Below are 18,241 nucleotides of genomic sequence, written 5' to 3'. Positions count from 1 at the left end.
ACCAAAGATTGAAACTTAATTTAAAAACTAACAAAGATCCAGGGGATTATAATGCAAAACTTTTGTACAAAGACCAGTGGGACATTTATCAACTTCTAATTTTCTCTCTCACTCTCCCTCTCAGCGCACACGCACATTTCAATCAGATAAACCTCTCAAATCAGCCTTGCAATATAGGACCCTGTTTAACATGACAACAATTTAATTTAAGCTATTTTGATAAGCCTCTCTGGGAGAGACAGAGTGAGGCTGCAGGAGAAGCATGGAGCACTGACATTTATTCAGAGCAAATAGTAGATGAAAATAACTCAGATTGATTCTCTTCTTTTTCTGGAAAGCAATATGACTGCAGGCAGGCAGTAATATATTTATAAGTGAGTGTGTGTGTGTGTGTGTGTGTGTGTGTGTGTGTGTGTGTGTGTGTGTGTGTGTGTGTGTGTGTGTGTGTGTGTGTGTGGTGTGTGTGTGTGTGTGTGTATTTATTGTATTGCATAGAAAAATGTAGTTATATGCGTAAGAAAACAAACAGGGTATAAATGTAGGTTTATTGGCTTGTCTTTGTTAGAACAAGGTGGAAGTGGTTCGGGTGAACAGTAAACAAGGTCACACGCTGATGCCAGAGAGCATACGTCATATTGTTAGCGTCATCAGTCAAGTGATTCTGATTAACACAACAAAAAGGAGACCCATTCAATCCACTGACAAACAGCACATTAATAACACCCTATGAGTGCAGCTTCACTATGAACAGGATACTGTTTTTGGACTCTGCACACAGAGGAAGGGTTGAGAAAGTGCTACACTGTGACAAACACTGCTGTGTGTGAGAGCAAGCATATTCACATGGCAGCCATTTTCTGCTGATGTCATGCTCAGGGTGGGAAGCTCAAACACTCAAGCGTTGTACTGCTGTGTTCCAAATTTACCCACAAGCTTTCACTAACTGGGTTTTCAGAGGCTCATTTATCAAATAATTGGTGAAAAAACAATGGATGTTAGGTTCTCTTCATTAAAATTACTAAGACAGCAGTATCTTATGTTACAAGAAACTGAGCTTCCTATACCTTGAACATGGTATCAGAGGAGAATGGCTGTGTAGCTTGAGTCACTGTGAATTGTTTTGTACAAAGTAAATGCTGTCATTCAGTCTAGAGGTAAGATGGTCCCATTGTGCCATTGCGCAGTAATGGCTTTTTCAAAGCAGATATGTTAGAAGATAACATATAAGAATAACAATAATATCCAAAAACTGAATAAACTGTAGATAATATATATTTCTTTCAGTGGATTATTTAAAGCTCAAACCTCTCCTGTATATTCTTTCTACATAAAGAACTCCTTCAGCAGATTTCAGCCTATCTTTCTTAACATCTAAAAGTTTGTATTTGGTCTCCTGAAACTGTTTCTGCATTTTCATCTTGACTCGACTTGCCTTTGCATCTTAAAACTAGTCTCACTGGTCTCTAAAATACAGCTCTGTTGTGCAACCAACTATTTAAAAAGTAATGTCAATATTTTTACCCCTACCCTGCATTCTTAAATGATATGTTCTTGCATGTTGTGTTGGGTTCTCTTACGTGGTCTGCTTGTATTCTACTGTGTTTTTTTAATGTGTCTTTGTGCTGAATTAAAAAATGTGTTTGCGCTCTTTACCTGAAAAGTACCATACAACAAACTATCATTACTTTATTATCCAGTGTTTCTTGCAGACTCTGTAATGCCACTTAGCGATCAAATTGTCCTTTATATGCTTATGTAATCCACTTGGTGATGTTACAGCAGGTATTTTATGGTTACTATTTGTAAGATGTGTCTCATTTTTCTGACCCTTAAATCTAACTCATGCCGTATAAGATACGTGATCACACAGGCACACTGAGCTCAAATGGACTCCTACCTATTAAAAGCATTCAATCGACAAACCACCACAACAAACTGATATCGTATGGCAGCCAACTATTATATAGCATGCAATTAGAAAGGCCCAGGTGTCCACCACTATAAAACATACTTCTGCACTGTCTTAGCTTTCTGTCAGAGGAAAACAACTACACTACTACAGGGCACTACAGGGCACAGTGAGCTGTTATGTAGCAGGAATTGCAGGTAATGTGTTGCAAACCTCCTCTTACTGCGTCTTACTGTCAATTAAACCACCTGACTTATGAAAATCATTGAAACAAAGGTAAAGTGCCGTGCCCTTCTCCTGTAATTGTCCATACTGGCTGCAGTTCAGTAGTAATCTCACAGTACAAACTCATTAAAAGTTTCTGTTAACAGAAGTCTTTGTATATACCACCCGCAGTAAAGTGGAGTTAAAGCATGAATTACCAAGAGCTAAAGTGGGCATGAAACCTTTTTCCTTTATGCTGTCATGTACTGTGATGTTCTGTACTTTATGCATAATAGACTTTATATGGTTAACAATAGACTGACACACTTCAGTGAATAAAGTGCCTGGTGAAATTAGTATCTTCACATCTGTACATTTCTTTCCTCTGCATTTCCCTCTTTCTCCCGATGACTAAACACGGCCGGGTTTCTCTCCTCTTGTTCAGTCGGCTGAACTCAAATCAACCCGGATGTATAAATCGGTGTCCAATTAGACCCCTAACTTTAAAACCATCAGGACTCAGAGTCTGGATCAATAACCACTGTGAGGGTACCTTTTGGCTTCAAGGCAAGACAACGTGAGTTGATTCTCAGACCAACATGAACACATCCAAGTGACTGAATATCCAAACTTATATTTCATATCTCTGCAGAAGAAGCTACATTTTTGAATATTTAACATGTTTGTTCAGTTTAAACTGTTGCTTCTAGATTTTCTGATTGATCTCATTGAAAGCAAAGGCTGACTAATTTACCCTCCACTTCCACAATGTGAACACAGCTTTACTCCAGTGAGGGAGAGCAGTCAATGAATGTTCCCTCAGTTAATGGCCAAGCAGGACTGGTTGTGTGTACCATATAAACAGAGAACAGACTGCAGTGTCTGGGTTGTTGCTTTTAAAAAATGAAGTTATTGAGAAAAGGGGAAACACAAAGCCGACATAATCCTCAACAATAACTTCGCCGTCAGCCCGGCAGTCTAGTAAACCACAGTTTCATTGGAGTCCAGTTTGACTCTGGAGCAGCTGAACCTTGAAGTACTGTCCACACTCTCCAACTGTAGTACAGTCATATCTGTCCCACTGTAGTATAGTTATGTCTGCACAAAAAATATATTTCATCTGCTAACAGTGGATCTGTTTTCATCCCCATGAAAAGATACTTTGACTCATTGATTAAGAGATATTCCTACAAATCTTTTTTGCATCACATAACTTTTTCAGTGTTTTTTTGTCCCTGTTCAAAGCTTTTTGAAACTTGTTGCTGGCATCACATTTAAAATGATGATTAATGCGAATAAAAATGAGAATGATTGATATGTTGTCTTTGCACTACTTTGAGTTAAATATAATTTCAACCATTTGCAAATCATCCAAATCATTTTTTATCAATATTTTACACAGTCCCAACATTTTTGTGATTATCCATTACTATGATTATACATAGACTTATTTTTTATGAACTTGGTGACATGGAGAATGTTAAAGACCGGCCTCCCTGAATATTATGAAAAGTTTGCAATATTGAGATGGTATTCAATTCATTAAAGAGAGACAGTGTAAACTAAGCAAGAGTGGACAGTTACAGAAGCATGATACATATGTGTATAAGTGACATCATCACTGGTGAGGTTTTTAATCAATCAATCAATCAATCAATCAATCAATCAATCAATCAATCAATCAATCAATCAATCAATCAATCAATCACAACAAATGTCATATCAAGATGTTTTTACAAACAGAGCAGGTCTAGAACGTAGAACTCTACATTATATTATTAACAAAGACCCACTCAGACTCTTTCTTATACCATCTTAATCCACCATGAGCACTGTACCTTGCAGCATTTAGCAAGTTACAGTGGCAAGGAAAAACTTACTTTAACAGGTAGAAACCTAGAGTAGAGCCAGACTCATGTTAGACACACATCTGATGAGACTGAGTTGGGTTTGGAAAGAGGGATAGAGAAGAATAAGAGACAGAGAGAGCGATTATTTATGGCATGGATTGAGTTGTTTGTGTTTCAGTCAAATGATTAACATTGATACCTCTCCTGATTTAAGGAAATTAATTTATCATATTATTAGTGTAACAGAAGAGAGACATCTGAATACTGCTTTGTTGTTCTTATTTAGTAATGGTACTTCCTGTTTCCAGACAATGTGTCATAATAGTGTATCCTGTTCCTCATTTTTATACGGTCTAGGACTCACACACTCACATAGGTTAAGTCTGTGAGGGTTCAGTGTTTGGGCTTTAAGGTGGAGGTTAGGATCAGGCCTGTGCCTTCACTGAGTCTATGTCTGGACTGTTGGACAGTGTGCCCCTCATCATCTCGTCATCATCGTCTGCTGCTGTTAGTGCTTCAAATCTCTTTTTGTTTGTGGACACCAACTTGTCTCTTCTATCTCCTCATGAAAAAAAAGTGGCTGACTGCAGTGGAATTCAGAGACAGACAGTTTTAACATGGGGACATTTCTGCATTGTGTGACAGCTCCATGCATATATGAACGATAAGAGCACCAGCAGACATGTGGTCCTTACAAGTCCAGCTCCTGTCGGATGTCTCCATTCTTGTTCCACACAAATAAAATAAAACACCCACTATTGTCTGCTGAGTTTGTAGTTCTCATATTTTCAACACCGCTCATACTTTTTATTCTCTCTCCTTTCCATCTCTCTGAATGTGTACGCAGAGAAAATGGCAAATAAACAATGTATTATTCAGGAGAAAGAAAAATGCATAAATACATTAAAAAGTGTCAAAACACAAGCCCTTGTCTGGTATTAAACAGGTGTGTGTGTGTGTGTGTGTGTGTGTGTGTGTGTGTGTGTGTGTGTGTGTGTGTGTGTGTGTGTGTGTGTGTGTGTGTGTAGATAATCGCTGCAGGTTTTTGAGAGGGTGAGTGCTGGAGGGATGAAGAAGACGGGATTTGTCTAACAAGTATCAGTGGTCGCAGACGAGTGGAACAGCAAGTAAAGATGGATAGAGGATTCCAGCAAAGCCCATTATCATCTCTTTAGAAGTGTGTGTGTGGGTGTGTATGTGTGTGTGTGTGTGTGTGTGTGTGTGTGTGTGTGTGTGTGTGTGTGTGTGTGTGTGTATGTATGTGTGTGCGTGCATGGTTAAGGATGATAACAAGAATGTATATTCCCCATCTATCCGTTTGCAAAATGCCCAGAGTGTCTGCATATTTCACTCTGTATGTGTGAACATGCATAAGGGGTATAAATACAGTATAAGTACACATACATACACACACACACACATACACACATATACACACACACATACACACACACAGACTCTCATGCCCACAGTCAGTCTGTCAGGTTCTGCATGTTATGGTTATGAATACTAAGCAAGAGTTGCTGCCCCAGGGAAATGAAAGCACGAAAACCAAGTTATTTACAATGACCTCTCGCCCTCTGCGTGTGTGTGTGCGTGTGTGTTTGTGTGTGTGTGTGTGTGTGTGTGTGTGTGTGTGTGTGTGTGTGTGCATGTCTGTGTGTGAGTGTCCGTGTGTGTATGTGTGCAGCAATCAGCCTAGAGAAATTAGATTACTGTCTGCGTTTGTGTCGGTCTGTGTGCATGATAGTACCAATGAGAGTTGCAGAAAGAGGTGGAAAGGGATTTAGTTCTTAAAGACTTAAAGAAAGGAAAGAAGAGAAGGGAAAGAGAGAAAGAAAAAAAAGAAAATGTTATGACTGAGTTATTTTTGTCTTGTCTAGCAGCAAGTAGATGAGGAGAATGAGGTGAAATGAGAGGGACATGGATACAAATGGACTTAATAAACAGAGGAACGAGGGACAGGGGTGGAAGGACGGGAGGGATGATGAGACAACTTTAAAGGGAGAGTTTGTTTTGTTCGGTTCATTATTGCATAATGACAACCCATGCTCCACATGAAATATTTACCTTCTCAAATAACAGTGTTAGCTGCTAAAGACTGAGCTGAAATAACTAACTCAACAGACTTCACTGTGTCCGCCGGGTAATCTTTGGCATTTAGTGCTTAAAATGATGTCAGAATGAGATGCATAAATAACATGATTCACACTCAGTGTACCGGGCAGAAGTCAGGTTGACTCGTACATTATAGCCCCAATTAAGTGTGCTGCAGGCGTCAACATGTTTTACATCAAAGTGACACATGTTGACGACAAAGTGAAGGACTGTGAAATGTCCAAATAGAGCGGACACTCACATCAACAGTGTTTGGGTTGGAGTTCCTTAAAATATACTAAACTGACCTTGAAGAATGAACTTCTGCAGTGTTTGATAGCTTCTGTTTCGGTTCTCTGGCAGGTTTCTCAACAAAGGGTCAGAGCTGACTGGGATCCCCGGTGAGTAAAACACTTACTATTGACTAGTACCTCTTACAGCCCCACTTCAAAAACACTGAGCTACCAAATAAAGGAGAAAGGAAACAAAGAGAGGAGGGAAAGTTGAGGCAATGGTGAAGAAAATGGAAGAAAGTAGCTGAATAATGGCCATTCCTGACACAGATCTGGTGGAAGTCCGATGTTTGAATGACTTGATTATTCTTGTAGTTTAAAAATGTCCAAACCCAAACACTCTAAATTCACCTTCAAAAATGACATAAAAAGTAAAAAAGCCTGAATTGAAAAAGCGAACCCATAAATGTTTGACATTTCTGCTTAAAATGACAGAAGTTCTTTGACTAGACAGAAAAAGAGAGAAAGGAAAAGATGGCAAGGAGAGAACATCTGAATAAAGAAAGCCAGCAGAAAGAGGAAAGAGGTGCAGAGGTAGAGATAAATAATCAGCGGTAAGTCTGTGCAGAACACTGTTATCTGCTCCAGCAAAGCCAAAAGTCATCTCCAGCATCTACAGCTATTACCACCAGGCCTCGGTCACCAGGAGCAACCGGGCGTGTCACCGAGGTAACAAAGGAGCCCCTCAGAGCTGGAGTGAGTGTAGGAGGAGGAGGAAGAGGAGGAGGAGGAAGAGGGAGCATAAGGAGCAGGGTGTATGTAAAAAGGGAACATAAAGCAGTTTGGCTGTGATTCCCTGACTCTCCTGCTCTGCTCCAGAATGAGGCTTTTGCTCGGAGGAGATTTCCTGAAAGCTTCCCGCTCAGCCAGCGTTGGACGCCCTGCAAGGGGATAAATCAGGGCTTTACCCGGCCCGGCCCAGACACCTTAACAACCACAGACCAGCAGCAGACAAAAGACAGAAAATACAGCTGGGGAAACAAGCTGAGGCCAGAGACGGGTTTAGCTTCCCGCGGGGAAAAAGCCTTTTCCTCCACAATAGTTCAGAGAAGAAAAGCCTTTGATAAACAACAGGTGAACAGGATCAAGTGTTAGATTTGATAGGAATACATGTACCCAAAAGCGTATTTGTAAAAGAGTGAACTGAAGGGCAGAAGGGACACAGTGTTTCCTTCCTCATCAAAACAAGTCTGTGAGCACAAATGTCCTACATGTGAGCATCTATTCATTATTCATCCCTCTACCTTCTCCTTTCATTCCCCACTATCCAAATCTCTTTCATTCTGCAGACATGCAAATAAAGACTAATGTGCCTCTGCAAATACATTTAGTAAAAGGAGGATCGCTGCCAGGATGCATCTACTGTGACCCAGGAGACATAGTTTGTGTCGGCCATTTTGAATACTGAATAAATACTGGCAGTAAAAAGTCGATCACCATCTGAAGCACTGTCACCACTTTGGCCCAACAGGAGGATCTCCATGCATGTCTTATGCAATGCAGCAGCCTTCAGCCCCTTTCACACACACACTGTACCCCTGAACATTTACTGAATTTATCCAAGTGAGCCTCATGTGTGAACGCAAAGACCTAAATTTATTCACCCAACTTTACTCAGACTTTTTCCCACCAGCACCTTGGAAAAATGGCTGTTACTCTTGTGAACGCAGCAGGAAGTTCCCTGAAAGCCCCCGTGAGTTTTCACTGTTCCACAGAGTTTTTTGTTTGTGTTACGGAATCCCTCCTACACATGCTGGAGTGGCACCAAGTGACACCAAGACAATCGCCATAATAAAGACTTCTCCTACTGTATGCTATACCCAGCCACCTCCTCGCCTAAACCAGAGTATTATGATTTATGAGAGGAACTCTATCACAGATAATTTCTTTCTGAAAGATGCATTTGACAGGGGCAAGTTTAAGCTTGAAAATGGCCTAAGACTGATGGGGAGGTGATGGTATCCACCACACTCTGGAGTAAATGTTTGTACTGAATCAGTCATGCAATTTAAAACATAGTCTGACTGTTTCCATCACTTTTTGTGTCACATTAAAGGGCACTTCTTCGTTACTCTGCTTTGGGTTACAGTTTGACGCTCACCACTTTGATCAGTCCCTCCAGGATTTCGTGGGATTTCTTTGTGATTGTTGCGGCCCAAAAAGCCTGAATTTGCGACAGATTTTTGAAAAAATTGCGGTGAAAGTTGCGATTTTTTTTTTGCTTTTTTCCCCTAATAACATCTCAGGGGCAAGTAAATACGCTAAATTACAGTTGTTTTTAGAAAGCATTCTTGATGTGGCCACTGACTATATTTTGATTCTCTTGATTCACAGAAAAATGCCATGAAAGGACTGTATTGCACATTTACGACGGTCCCTGAATGCACCTCGCTGCGACTGATGCACAGTCAGTTCACGGCACTCTGAAATGAATCTGCATCTTTGATGACAAGGAGTTGATCAAAACTTACTGAATGTGTCTGATGTATCACCAAACTGGATTAAATCAAGCTGTAGATGCAGAGCTTTTTACGGTAACCATGGCAACAACGTTAAACATCAAATAGTAAACAGACGTCCCCACGGTTGTGTGTTTGTCACTAACGCACACGGGGGGGTAAAAATCATCAATGAAGATGAGACAGATGCATGGAGGTGAGGAGAGCTGGTTCATAAAGCACACCTGCTGCAGGTAGAGACCAAGCGGACACTGAGCCCCTCAATCTATAAATAACAACGTTGTTATCATCACTTGTCCTGCCTGCTGTCCCCTCTTTTCACCTGTTCTCTGTGCGTGTTTTATTGTTGAAAAGAGCCGATCAAGTGAGGACTTACGTTTATGTTCCAAGGAAGTCAAATTGATGACAAAACCGATGACATGCAGGGGCTGAGATTAAGGTAATTGGTCGAATTTGCAGGAAAGTTGCGGTGATTGTAAAAAATTGCAGGGCCGCAAAAAAATCGCGCTGATTGGTTGAATTTGCGTTGATAGTTGCGATCGCGAAATCGCAACTTCCTGGAGGGACTGTTTGATAAGGCTGCAGTATCAACTAGGTATGTGAGCATTTAGTCAACTGAATGATTAAAAGTTGTCTCCCTTGCTGGTCCGCACCAGATTTACCAGTTTTCCTAAAATGTTGGTCATATGTTGTATCTAAGTAGTAGCAAAGCCACAAGCTATTAGCCGGGACTGTAGTTCCAGATAATAGCAACACTCAAAAAACCACTTTCACATTTTACCCTCCGACTCTATAATCCCCTGATGAGCCGTGTTCGATAAACTGTGTTCGATTTTGACTTTTTTTTTTAGTGTTTTCTTGCCTTTAGACTCGTCAGTTATTCAGAATTTAAATTTGTGTAGCAATTTACAGGCAAATTAGCCGCTTCAGGGCATCACTTATATTACCAACCACGGTAAGCAAACAAGCTAAAAAACAAAACTCTTTATTTGTCTCCTTATTCTTTCTGTTTTTTTACTTTTCTTATCTTTTTTGAAACATTCTATAAAGTTCATCATTTTTTAATAAGTACGAATCTAATATTCTGTTACATATTTTGGCTTTGAATCGATAGTTAGCCGTTAGCTGTCAGCTATTAGTCGAACCAGTTGCCTCCAGAAAAATAATAAAGCTGTTTGATGGATTAATTAAGGACTACTCACTTACAGATGAGCCATGAATCTATACACTATTTCAGATTATTTCTAATACATAAATAAAGATACATATTTAACCCATAGCTGCTGACTTGCTGCTCTGATGAGCACCATTTAGGATGATGAGGCTTTAATTGTGTTGACAGATTCCTTCAGTGGTGTCATCATTGTAAGTCAGAAAAAGATGAATGCTGGAATTTAAAAAAAAATGTCCAAGATAACAAAATTGTGCAAAGTCTTGTATACCTGTCCAAGATATTTCTGGCTAACATAATGGATGATAAATCTGCCTGACTGAGGGGACTCTTGCAAACTCCAGCAAATTCCTTTGATGGAAAATGTTCCATCCTAAATCCTCTTTTTCTTTCCAGTTTCAATGAATCAGGGCTCGCCATGGGAAGCTCTAAACTTTTTGATTAGTCATCACACAAAAATACCACAAAATGATTTTTCATTCAAGTATGTATTTTTGAAAATACTTCTAATGAACCACACGCCACTGCCAAGAGCAAATTCTTTTCAAACATTAACCAAGTGTTTTGAGTTTTCAAAGAATAAATATAAAATGCAAATCATGCTTGAGATGCAGGGAGGAGAAATAAATCCAAATACAAACATTTCACTGGAGGGAAAATATTAGAGGGCTCCAAAAATCCAAATACAGTGAACATCTTGCAGATATAGGTTAATCATGAATACTTCCTACATAATGCTAATAGAATATATGAGATCTTGGTGGTTAGTGTGACCAAGAAACATTTGCAAATACAGATATGTTAGGTAAAGGTAAACTTCACTGAAAAGGAAAGAACTGCTTCAAATCACTTTGAGCTCTGAAGTGTTTAATAAAGATTATAAGTTCAAAGTCCCAGTCGCAGTTTGTGTTTAGATAGAGAGGTTTACATCCCCTTGTATTGGGTCTGACTGCCTGCAGTATGTTAGAGCAGACAGAGCAGCAGGTGTGGAGTACTGATGCCTTTCTCCTTTCACAGTGAGGACACAGGAGTGTGTCGGGGCTGGAGAGATAAAAACCCTCTCTAAAGCACACAGAGGGGAAGAAAGAGAGAGGAGAGTGGACTGATAAAGTAGCAGGCAGTGCGGTCGTGCTTAAGGCCAACTCTCAAGAACACACACGTTCCCATGCAGACGGACGCATAAAATCAATGGGAGCATTGATCACCCTCTCGAACCCCAGTCGCATACACAATCACATGCACACACGCACACACACACACACACACACACACACACACACACACACACACACACACACACACACACACACACACACACACACACACACACACACACACACACACCTCTTTTCGCATTACTTGTTGCAGTCCTTCAAGAAGAGAAAGTAAAGAAAGAATGAAAAGTCCATGTTCCACAAGAGTGACCACACAAGATGAGTTCTGCAGCACTCTCTCTGGGAGAGGGAGTGTATTTACCACTTTGCACCAAGTTCAATATTAGGAGAGCCAACATGGTGCACATTCCCTTGCTGATTGTAGTGTGTGCATGCCCGCACACACACATACTTTGACGTACACTCACACTCACACAATGCCCAAATGTCTCTTGTCTCGCTGAACCAGAAAGTGCTGCTGCTGGCTGTTTCTCTCTCCCCGCCTCTGATTTCCTACTTTTCTTAACTGACCACTTTTTTCCTCCCTCCTTGTGTTGTTATCACACTCTCCTGCTGGGCCAATTTAAAAGCATCGTCTTCTTTTAATTTCAATAATATCAGAGGCCATTATCTGCTCACCGCCAGCCCGTTCGGCTGTCAGAAATATGACCCCACCCGTTCTAAATGATCCATCTAGAACAAAAAGGGATGATAATAAAGAAGCTGGCAGAGCTGGTCTGAACCATTAAGGGCCGGGTTATGTTGATATTAGAGAGGAGCACTGGGGGCAACTAAGTGCCCACGCCTCAGTGACATGAGGGTCATTTTATTCAGCCCTCAGGAGGGGACTTACACCGTTACCTTGGCGCTTAACTGCTGTAGTGTATCTTTCCTCTCTCTTTCTAACACATTAGGCTAACCTGGGGTATGATAGAAACCTGTCTGATCACATGACTGCCACTTTAGAGGCTGTTTGAGCGAGGCTGCCAATCTCAAATCCAAACAAATACCTTGGTGAGGGAGATGCTTTTACCTATAGGAGCTAGGAAAATCACTGATTCCAGCCCACAGACTAACGTTGAGTCAAGATTAAAATGATTGATTCATTGATCAATTGCAATCCATACATCATATATCTGTACTCTTTAAAGTGGTCCTTGTACCAAAGCAATGCTGGAGCGTCAGCATGGCAGGCTGCAAACCTTGCAAACTTGTCTGAAAAACAACCCTTCAGTGTTTATCTTTCGTTTGGGTTTGAGCAGACTCATCTGCAAAGATCTCCTCCTCTTCAGAACATTATTGATTAAAACCAATAAAAACAGAGTGAACTTGTTTTATTGATGCCTATACCTGAAACTTTCTTATTCAGACAGTGTGTTAGAAGCGGCTGCAACAAACTAATCTGTGGTTGCTCCACTTTTTTTAATGTTGTGATTTCTTCAGTTTCCATAATTCAGAACGTTTTTAATCAGGAGATGAATTATTCCAAGAGTTATCTTGCTTTCCACAACAAACAGGACCACTTATATAAACTAATTAAAACACTGAATAATGAAGTTTTATGTTAAAAATTATGCGTTTTCAGCTGGGCTTTATTGGTGAAAGGTCTGTTTGTACCTGAGCTCACTAGATTACTAACATATTTCAAACTTTTCAAACAAAGTCGTTACAAATGCAACTTTCTCTTTGTGCTGGTTTTTGCGACCCCTGTGGACAAAATTATCTCTCTAACGTCCTGACTGCTCTTGTGCTGCACATGTGCAAATCATGTTTTGCTTCATTCTAAGAGTCGAACACATCATTCACTGTGAATATTTGCTGTGGAAAAGGTAAAAAGGGGCACTTCTGTCAATTGAGTGGGCTGATTCCCCCTTGCAGTAGAAACTGGCTTTACAAAATTACAATATATAATCACCATTGTTACTGCTTGTTCTTGTTTGCTTTTGTAGCTCAGACAGAGGTATTATGGTTAATTTCAGCCTGTTTCATAACCAGCCTAAAACCTCTCACAGGAGCTTTAAATGCCTGAGTGTTTGGAAGTGAGCTAAGATGCAATTAAGAATTGAACTTTTCACTTTGAATGTTTTTTTCTGTCTTTGTCTTTTATCATGTTTGAGCTCAATAAACGCTCACATTTTGAAACGCAGATGTGTCAGCATGCCTTGGATGTCAGTAGCCTCCTCACCTCCCGATCACAAAAACAGACCTTCAACCTCAGATTTGTATTTTGTGCAGACAACATGCTCCAAAGACCAGCAGCTCTTGTAAAGAGGGGTAATCTGTGAGAAAAATCTGTTTTTGTGTGGCTGCACTCGTTGCAGTCAGATAAAACTCTTAAGTTGATCTGTATTGGACATGAAGGCTCCTCAGAACGGTAGCCAATTCACTTAGCCCAATGAAAACCCACCATTCAAATCGAATGAGTCAAACGAGGCTGTGCACAAAAGCGCCGATCCAAACGCCCACACAATTCTTAAAGTTAAAAGCTCTCTCATTCGACTCTCTTTCTCTCCTTTCGCGCCGTCTCCTGCTCTTCCTCCTTCCCGCCTTTGCCTCTCTCTACCTCCATTAGCCATGACAACTCCATAATCTAAGCTAGAGTGACCTGTCCAGACCCTCAGTGCCACCTGAATTTATTGGAGGCAGTGAGAGAATGAGAATCTGTCAGTCGGATTGCCCTGACCTCCTAACACCCTCTCTCTTTCTCACATAAACACACAAGAGCTGACATCCACCTATAGCATCCTGCACTCTGTCACCTGTACATTAACCCCCTGTACTTTCATTCAGAAAGTAACTACAGATGCTCTTCTTTTCAGTCACAACACAAATACAAAACTGTCTTTCTATTATCTTAGACCACAGCTTACAACTTGGCTGAACCTTTCATCCCCCCAGTCTTTGATTCTTTGGTTGGCTGCCTCTCTGAATGCTGTCTATTAACTATTAACAATTTGCCGAGTGCGTTTGCCATGTGTGGGAGCTTACAACAAGGCTGTTGCAATGAAAGAAGGTAAATAAATCTACAGATGACAGAAGTCACACAGTTAATTGTGACTGCTTGCACTGGATTCAATGCAACACACAGAAAAACAAAAACTAAATTACCTGCTTAGGTCAAGAGATGATGGAACCATGAGCAGAAATAGATTTAAGTTTCTGGGCCTGGGAGGACGCTCATTTATCACTTCAAGTCAAAAACTAATATCCTGATTTCCATTTAAAAGCACGTGTGACTTCAATTCAAGATATGGAGTTAGGATTAAGTGTGTGAGCTCTTAGCAGATCACAAAAGCTGCCATCAAAAGAGTGTCTGTAACCTTTATGAATGCAGCTCCAAACCTAGCCAAGCATGCTCCGCCACAGCGCGACAGTGAATACAAATTTCACTCTTTTGAGGCCCAAAGCTAATAAAGGGAAATATTTGAAGCCTTAGTTGGACAAAAAATTGTCCACATCACGATCATTATGGATGTAGCCTCAATGATAACTCTTTGGTTTGTGGGCTGCTGTTTGAAGCCTCCAGTTTGGTGATTTAGCGATTTCAAAACCTGTTTTAATAAATCAAGATGCGTCAAAACAAGAGGAAGGGGAGCATTGCTGCATCTTTACAGGGATTTAGTAGTTGCTGTGTTAGTGACCGGTCATATGCAGATGATCCTGTTCAAAAACATACATGCTTGTCATCAGTTCTAATATAAATGGGATCAAAATCTCTTTATGCTGCTCTGATGAAGACTTAAAACAGGCTATTAAGACAATAAACCCTGTAGTCATAGATATAATGTGTTAACACTAGAAGGGCCAGAATTTGATTTTTACTAAAAAGGCCATGAGAGGTCATTTTGACTGTCAGATTCCAAATTGTATTATCTGTTATGACAAATACATTGTATAAAGAATGTTCTGTTTATTTTTTAAGATATATATTTAGGAAAATATACATATATTTATATGAAACGTTGAGTCACTTTTATCCGCTTCTTAACAGATTAACAGATCGCCGGTCTGCAATGTCTAATTCCTGGAACAACTGTCCAGCTTCTACAGCATTCACATCCCTCTTTGTGCTTCTCTTTGCCATAATTGCCAAAATTGAGTTGCCTATTTTTCTCAGTTTCAATTCAACACAACTTTAGGAAAAGTCAGGAACCGGCAGCACAGTAAATCTTTAATTTAAATAAGTTACACAACATATAAATGTGAAAACAGTCAAAATGACCCCCATGGCCTTTCTAGTGTTAATGAATTAATTGAGAGGTATGCATTTTTTTCTGGTAGACTTACATGAACTACTTTGCAACCAGTGGGGTTATATTCTGCTGGCTATTTGAAAAAATGCATGTTTAAGTTACTTCCAAAGCGCCCTTACTTACCACAATGTGTCTCCTACTTCTTTTCACAATCAATGATTGAACTTAACAGCAAACTTATGTCCCAAAAATAACTACTTCAAAAATATGAATGAAGACTTAAATAGTGACCATGTGATAGACTCTGAGGGGATGCCTTTACCTTAGCCAACAGGCATCTGGACCGGCAGGGGTAGCGAAACTTGCACTCAAACCCCCATGTTAATCAGTGAAGTATCATTTTATGAGCCATATTGTCTCTGACTGTCACAATGTTTCTTATTCTCTCATAATCATCGCTTTTCATTTTGAAAGTTCAGGCACAGATTGTATTGGTGACATTACAAGAACACATTCATAAGGTGCTGCTTTGTCAAATTCAAATTGGGTTGTAAGAGTTCAGCCTTTGTTTTACTCATAATCTAAATATACGTGCTTCTTTGTGTTTCCTTTTTTATGCTAAAAGAACAGAAGATATCAAGACTACTGCAACGACACCAAGCGCTTACAGAAGATTTAGCTTCTAAATACAACTTCTATTAAGTACTGAGGCACTACTGCCTGGGCTCCGTGTTCTTTGCAGTTGTATTCAGTGGTTGTGTAAAAAGGCTGACATAAAAATTGCCTTACAATTAACATCAATTAAAAACGGCTTATTTAAAAATCGGAGCATCAGAGAAATGAAAAGAAAACTGCGTTTGACTTTTTGCTTCAGATGTGACATGATGAGAGCGAAGTCTCTTTTCTGGTGTTGAACAAGTAGCTATTATCAGCAATACTATCATTAGCTTCATCATTATTATTATTTCTATCTTTATTTTTATGCTAGTGATTGCCTGTGGTAATTATGGCGCTTTAGATGGCCATCATTACAGCTCTTGCGATACTTCCTCTCTCTGCTGAATCTTCGCCAGCTTTCTGTTCACCAATTCACTCACTCCACCACTTTTTCTCTTGCTCTTGCTTCCCCCTCGCTCTTTAAATGTTTCATAGCTCATTCCTCTTTGAACGTTAATCCCTACTTCCCTCTCCAGATGCTTCGCGGCTGTACTCTCTGTTCCTCCTGTCCTCTCTCTGTCCTTTATATCTCTTTCCGCTCTGCCAGTGGAGAGCAGTCACCAAGCTTGCTATTAGTGCCAGGTCCAAGCAGGCGCAGTAATCAGAGCCCTGGAATTAGCAGTGGGCCCACACTGGCAGGCGGGCACGATGCTGACAAAAACACTATAGTTATTATTGAGGCTGCTGCAATGTTGCAGCTTTGGCAGGAATCCTCAACTCCCCTCAGAGCCTGGGATCTTGATGGGCTTTTGGTTAGTGGGAAGCAATGTGAGGGGAAGCAGGAGCATGGGCACCCACCGGGGCAGGGGGATAAAATACACACTGGATGGCCACCAATGGGGGCAGTAAGTGGCACATTTTTTTGTTTGTGATGGTGCAGGTGGTGCTTAAGCACTGGGAGTGAAGCCATATTGGAAAGACAATAGTTTGAACAAAATGGGGACATGTTTTAGCATTTGGGGGATAAAGATAGGAAGGAAAAGCCTTTTGTATTAAAACAGAGTGTAATAGAAATCCATTTAGTGACAATAAGAAGCAATTTGGCGTAACTCAGAGATGTGCAGCTTTGAATATAATGATCTAGTTGTCTGTCCCAAAGATCAAAAAGCGTCCCAACTTAAAACCCTCCACATTCAGTGGGATTTCAGGCTTTTCTTCACCCCACACCTCAGAGTTTTTAGATTGAGATTTCACAGCACTTTAATGGAAGGTGTCAGTCTGGGGTCAGACAGCTTTCTGAGATACTGAAGCCTCGGTGGACTCTCAGTGATTGATCTTTTCTGGATCAAAGGCAGCAATTTGATCTCTTAAATGATAAAAAAAAACTGTATCTACTAATGGTAACACTTCAAAAACACTTGCAGACATAAAAAAATCCTGGTCATTTCAGAAGTCTTTGAAGATTGATATGAATCCGTCTGTTTGGAGAGAGGTGAGCTCATAAATACATCCAAACAGACGAACAGCCAATTCTTCCCCGCTGTTTGCAATGTAGGACAACTTTTGTCATTCAGCTGTGAGCATACAGAAATAACTAAATCACAAACTTCATCTTCCTTCGCCTCGTAAATATTGAACACATCCATCCATCCATTATCTAGATTGCTTTTCCCGTTCAGGGCCACAGGGGGCCGGAGCCAATCCCAGCTGTCATTGGGAGAGAAGCCGGGTCACCCTGGGCAGGTCGCAAGCCAATCACATATCGACAGGAGGCACCCTCACACTCACACCTACAGGCAATTTAGGGTGACCAATTAACCTAAGGAGCATGTCTACAGACTGTGGGAGGAAGCTAGAGTGCCTGGAGGAAACCCACACACCCACAGAGAACATGCAAACTCCACACAGAGAGGCCTCAGGATGTCAACTAGGAAGCTTTTGCTGTGAGGCAGCAGCGCTAAGGTCTGCACCACCATGCAGCTCATATGGATTGCAATGAGAAAGAAAATAAACAGAAAAGTTTACTTTGTCTGCACAAAAAAATGTTTGAGCAATTTTCTAACTAATGATGCCTTTGCCTCACAACACTATGACGCTTTGCTTCTTATTGCTGATTACTAAGCAGCCGAACTAACGAGCTCCTAAGTGGGCGACAAGAACGAAATTTCTTTTTTTTTAGTATCTCTTAGAACTCTTGTAAAATTAACTTGAATCTCTATGTTAGAGTACATTCTCACTCCTGATTTCCCATCAG

General features: G+C 40.5%; 1 protein-coding gene across 4 annotated transcripts in view; it reads right to left on the bottom strand.

Annotated features, from left to right (window-relative positions):
• agrn (agrin) overlaps positions 1-18,241 on the bottom strand; it is a 349,201-nt gene that overhangs the window by 133,082 nt on the left and 197,878 nt on the right. The gene's annotated exons all lie outside the window — the stretch shown is intronic.

Source organism: Notolabrus celidotus, chromosome 11, assembly GCF_009762535.1.
Source record: "Notolabrus celidotus isolate fNotCel1 chromosome 11, fNotCel1.pri, whole genome shotgun sequence".
Taxonomy (NCBI): domain Eukaryota; kingdom Metazoa; phylum Chordata; class Actinopteri; order Labriformes; family Labridae; genus Notolabrus; species Notolabrus celidotus.
The sequence above is the reverse complement of the archived record's forward strand: the minus strand, read 5'-3'. Positions and strand labels throughout refer to the sequence as shown.